The sequence below is a fragment of the Lithobates pipiens genome, unplaced genomic scaffold (assembly GCF_037356315.1).
Source record: "Lithobates pipiens isolate NorthernLeopardFrog02 unplaced genomic scaffold, aLitPip1_a1.2 Scaffold_94, whole genome shotgun sequence".
In the NCBI taxonomy this organism is placed as follows: domain Eukaryota; kingdom Metazoa; phylum Chordata; class Amphibia; order Anura; family Ranidae; genus Lithobates; species Lithobates pipiens.
Window position 1 is genome coordinate 2,208,734 of NW_027507917.1, and position 6,113 is coordinate 2,214,846.

Genomic DNA, 6,113 nt, shown 5'->3' on the forward strand with positions numbered 1-6,113 from the left:
CTAATAAAAAAATTTGTAGACAGATGACTATCAATCTTCCAAGTGCCACTCAAAATGGCTTCTCATGCCCGCCATGGCCCGTGTGCCGCAGACTGCTGACCCCTGCTCGGTTTTCCAGTCCAATATGGAGGTCTGTATAGGAGGTATACATGGGCTCTGTTTCTCCAGTCCAGTAAGGAAGTATACGGTATCTCACAAAAGTAAGTACACCCCTCACATTTTTGTAAATCGTTTCTTCTCTCTTTTCATGTGACAACACTGAAGAAATGACACTTGTCTACAATGTAAAGTAGTGAGTGTACAGCTTGTATAACAGTGTAAATTTCCTGTCCCCTCAGAATAACTCAACACACAGCCATTAATGTCTAAACCGCTGACAACAAAAGTGAGTACACCCCTAAGTGAAAATGTCCAAATTGGGCCCAATTAGCCATTTTTCAGGTATGAATGGGGAGCAGGTGTGTTAAATTTGGTTTTATCGCTCTCACTCTCTCATACTGGTCACTGGAAGTACAACATGGCACCTCATGGCAAAGAACTCTCTGAGGATCTGAAAAAAAAAAGAATTGTTGCTCTACATAAAGATGGCCTAGGCTATAAGAAGATTGCAAAGACCCTGAAACTGAGTTGCAGCACGGTGGCCAAGACCATACAGGGGTATAACAGGACGGGTTCCCCTCAGAACAGGCCTCACCATGGTCCACCAAAGAAGTTGAGGTCACGTGCTCAGCGTCATATCCAGAGGTTGTCTTTGGGAAATAGATGTATGAGTGCTGCCAGCATTGCTGCAGAGGTTGTAGGGGGGGTGGGGGGTCAGCCTGTCAGTGCTCAGACCATACGCCGCACACTGCATCAAATTGGTCTGCATGGCTGTCATCCCAGAAGGAAGCCTCTTCTACTGATGATGCACAAGAAAGACCCACAAACAGTTTTCTGAAGACAAGCAGACTAAGGACACGGATTACTGGAACCATGTCCTGTGCTCTGATGAGACCAAGATAAAGGTATTTGGTGTCAGATGGTGAGAAGCGTGTGTGGGGGCAACCAGGTGAGGAGGACAAAGACAAGTGTGTCTTGTCTACAGTCAGGCATGGTGGTGGGAGTGTCATGGTCTGGGGCTGCATGAGTGCTGCCGGCACTGGGGGGCTACAGATCATTGAGGGGACCATGAATGCCAACATGTACTGTGACATACTGAAGCAGAGCATGAGCCCCTCCCTTCAGAGACTGGACCGCAGGGCAGTATTCCAACATGATAACCACCCCAAACACACCTCCAACACCACCACTGCCTTGCTAAAAAAGCGGAGGGTGAAGGTGATGGACTGGCCAAGCATGTCTCCAGACCTAAACCCTATTGATCATCTGTGGGACATCCTCAAACAGAAGGTGGAGGAGGGGAAGGTCTCCAACATCCACCAGCTCTGCGATGTCATCATGGAGGAGGGGAAGAGGACTCCAGTGACAACCTGTGAAGCTCTGGTGACCTCCATGCCCAAGAGGGTTAAGGCAGTGCTGGAAAATAATGGCGGCCACACAAAATAATGACACTTTGGGCCCAATTTGGACATTTTTACTTAGGGGTGTACTCACTTTTGCTGCCAGCGGTTTAGACATTAATGGCTGTGTGTTGAGTTATTTTGAGGGAACAAGAAATTTACACTGTTATACAAGCTGTACACTCACTACTTAACATTGTAGACAAGTGTCATTTCTTCAGTGTTGTCACATGAAAAGATTTACAAAAATGTGAGGGGTGTACTTACTTTTGTGAGATACTTTTTATGGGCTCTGTTTTTCCAGTCCAGTAAGGAAGTCTCTATAGGAAGTATATATGAGCCATTTTTCCAGTTCAGTATGGAAATCTCAATAAGAAGTATATATATGGCTCCTGTTTTTCCAGTTCAGTATGGAAGTCTCCATAGGAAGTATATATATGAGCTCTGTTTTTCCAGTCCAGTAAGGAAGACTATAGTATATAGGAGTCCTGTTTTTCCAGTCCAGTATGGAAGTTTCTTTAGTATATATGAGCTTTGGTTTTCCAGCTCAGTATGGAAGTCTCTATAGGAAGTATATATGAGCTCTGGTTTTCCAGCCCAGTATGGAAGTCTTTATAGGAAGTATATATATGGGTCCTGTTTTTCCAGTTCAGTATGGAAGTCTCTATAGGAAGTATATATGGGCTCTGTTTTCCAGCCCAGTATGGAAGTCTCTATAGGAAGCATATACGGTCCTGTTTTTCCAGTTCAGTATGGAAGTCTCTATAGGAAGTATATATGGGCTCTGTTTTTCCAGTTCAGTATGGAAGTCTCTATAGGAAGTATATATGGGCTCTGTTTTTCCAGTTCAGTATGGAAGTCTCTATAGGAAGTATATATGGGCTCTGTTTTCCAGTTCAGTATGGAAGTCTCTATAGGAAGTATATATGGGCTCTGTTTTCCAGTTCAGTATGGAAGTCTCTATAGGAAGTATATATGGGCTCTGTTTTTCCAGTTCAGTATGGAAGTCTCTATAGGAAGTATATATGGGCTCCGTTTTCCAGTTCAGTATGGAAGTCTCTATAGGAAGTATATATGGGCTCCGTTTTCCAGTTCAGTATGGAAGTCTCTATAGGAAGTATATATGGAAGTATATATATGTCTGATTTCCCTTTCTTGCCTCTGATGCTGAAGTCAGGAATGTTCTGAGCATTTTTTATATTTTCTAATTGTCTTCAATAAATGAAGAAGGTTCCTCTGTGTGTCTCCATTGCCTGTTGTCATGTTCTCTAAGCGCACCAATTGACCACCCTTGGACCAATGTAAGTATACCTATAGGAGCGCTAAGGAAGTGGTCCTATAGATATACGCAGGAGGACAGCTGCTTGGCACGGGACCTAGAAGATCACGGTGATCACTGTAGTAGCAGTGACTACTACAGTGATGTTCTGTTTTCGCAGCAGCCCCACAGGTATTGTATACATACAGCACTATGTGCAATTACCCTTTTGGCCTCTTTCTCCTGACCGAAACCACCCCACTCTCTCCCTTCCAATGGAAACACCTCAATGCCATGCTTGCCGTGGTTCCAATGTTTGTTTATATTTAGCACCACAAATCTCCGCTGCCCTGGCCACTCCCACACATTACAGCCCTCTAGACTTCTATAAAGCTTTGTCCCGAGGTCGGAGAGGACAGGAGACTGTCTAACCGAAGTCTATGGGACTGGGAAATGTCTTTAGGGGGAAAAAATGTTATCTGCTCTCAACAATCCAATTTCCAGCAGCATCCTCATAATGGCAGATTCTACGTGCAGCCTGGCATTTTTATAATGTGAGCGGTGTAATACATGTGTGATACATGTTGTACATTAAATTGTTATCAGCCTCTTGCCATCCCCTTTACAGCAGAGCTCTGACCTGGGCAGGGCAAAACAGTACAAAAAAAAATTGGTTCATGTGAAGCACAAGGCGGCAATCTGTTCATGTGAAGCACAAGACGCCAATCCGTTCATGTGAAGCACAAGACGCCAATCCGTTCATGTGAAGCACAAGGCGGCAATCCGTTCATGTGAAGCACAAAACGCCAATCCGTTCATGTGAAGCACAAGACGCCAATCTGTTCATGTGAAGCACAAGGCAGTAATCCGTTCATGTGAAGCTCAAGACGCCAATCCGTTCATGTGAAGCTCAAGACGCCAATCCATTCTTGTGAAGCACAAGACGCCAATCCGTTCCTGTGAAGCACAAGACGCCAATCCGTTCATGTGAAGCACAAGACGCCAATCCGTTCATGTGAAGCACAAGGCAGTAATCCGTTCATGTGAAGCACAAGACGCCAATCCGTTCATGTGAAGCACAAGGCAGTAATCCCTTCATGTGAAGCACAAGGCAGTAATCCCTTCATGTGAAGCACAAGGCAGTAATCCCTTCATGTGAAGCACAAGGCAGTAATCCCTTCATGTGAAGCACAAGGCAGTAATCCCTTCATGTGAAGCACAAGGCGGTGATCCGTTCATGCGCTAATTTTTTGTGATATTGTCTTGCAAAACTTATATTTTACAGTTAAAATGATGACCCGTTCATGTGAAGCACAAGACACCAATTTGTTCATGTGAAGCACAAGACACCAATCTGTTCATGTGAAGCACAAGGCGGTGATCCGTTCATGTGAAGCACAAGACGCCAATCCGTTCATGTGAAGCACAAGACACCGATCCGTTCATGTAAAGCACAAGACGCCGATCCGTTCATGTGAAGCACAAGACGCCGATCCGTTCATGTGAAGCACAAGACGCCGATCTGTTCATGTGAAGCACAAGATGCCAATCCGTTCATGTGAAGCACAAGACGCCAATCCGTTCATGTGAAGCACAAGACGCCAATCTGTTCATGTGAAGCACAAGGCGGCAATCCGTTCATGTGAAGCACAAAACGCCAATCCGTTCATATGAAGCACAAGACGCCAATCTGTTCATGTGAAGCACAAGACGCCAATCTGTTCATGTGAAGCACAAGACACCAATCCGTTCATGTGAAGCACAAGACGCCAATCTGTTCATGTGAAGCACAAGACGCCAATCCGTTCATGTGAAGCACAAGACTCCAATCTGTTCATGTGAAGCACAAGACTCCAATCTGTTCATGTGAAGCACAAGACGCCAATCTGTTCATGTGAAGCACAAGACGCCAATCTGTTCATGTGAAGCACAAGGCAGTAATCCGTTCATGTGAAGCTCAAGACGCCAATCTGTTCATGTGAAGCACAAGGCAGTAATCCGTTCATGTGAAGCTCAAGACGCCAATCCGTTCATGTGAAGCTCAAGACGCCAATCCATTCTTGTGAAGCACAAGACGCCAATCCGTTCCTGTGAAGCACAAGACGCCAATCCGTTCCTGTGAAGCACAAGACGCCAATCCGTTCATGTGAAGCACAAGACGCCAATCCGTTCATGTGAAGCACAAGGCAGTAATCCCTTCATGTGAAGCACAAGGCAGTAATCCCTTCATGTGAAGCACAAGGCAGTAATCCCTTCATGTGAAGCACAAGGCAGTAATCCCTTCATGTGAAGCACAAGGCGGTGATCCGTTCATGCGCTAATTTTTTGTGATATTGTCTTGCAAAACTTATATTTTACAGTTAAAATGATGACCCGTTCATGTGAAGCACAAGACACCAATCTGTTCATGTGAAGCACAAGACACCAATCTGTTCATGTGAAGCACAAGGCGGTGATCCGTTCATGTGAAGCACAAGACGCCAATCCGTTCATGTGAAGCACAAGACACCGATCCGTTCATGTAAAGCACAAGACGCCGATCCGTTCATGTGAAGCACAAGACGCCGATCCGTTCATGTGAAGCACAAGACGCCGATCTGTTCATGTGAAGCACAAGATGCCAATCCGTTCATGTGAAGCACAAGACGCCAATCCGTTCATGTGAAGCACAAGACGCCAATCTGTTCATGTGAAGCACAAGACTCCAATCTGTTCATGTGAAGCACAAGACGCCAATCCGTTCATATGAAGCACAAGACTCCAATCTGTTCATGTGAAGCACAAGACGCCAATCTGTTCATGGGAAGCACCAGGCCGCAATCCGTTCATGTGAAGCACCAGGCCGCCGATCCGTTCATGTGAAGCACAAGACGCCGATCCGTTCATGTGAAGCACAAGACGCCGATCCGTTCATGTGAAGCACAAGACGCCGATCCGTTCATGTGAAGCACAAGACGCCGATCCGTTCATGTGAAGCACAAGACGCCGATCTGTTCATGTGAAGCACAAGATGCCAATCCGTTCATGTGAAGCACAAGACGCCAATCTGTTCATGTGAAGCACAAGACGCCAATCCGTTCATGTGAAGCACAAGACTCCAATCTGTTCATGTGAAGCACAAGACGTCGATCCGTTCATGTGAATCACAACACGCCAATCTGTTCATGTGAAGCACAAGGCAGTAATCCGTTCATGTGATAATTTTTTGTGATATTGTCTTGCAAAATTAATTTTTTTACAGTTAAAATGATGATCATTGATAAAAGTTTTCTTGTTTGGTTTGGTTTTAGTACATTCTTTGTCTATGCATTGCATAAAAAAATAGAATCATTTTTGCAAAACATTATCAGATAAAA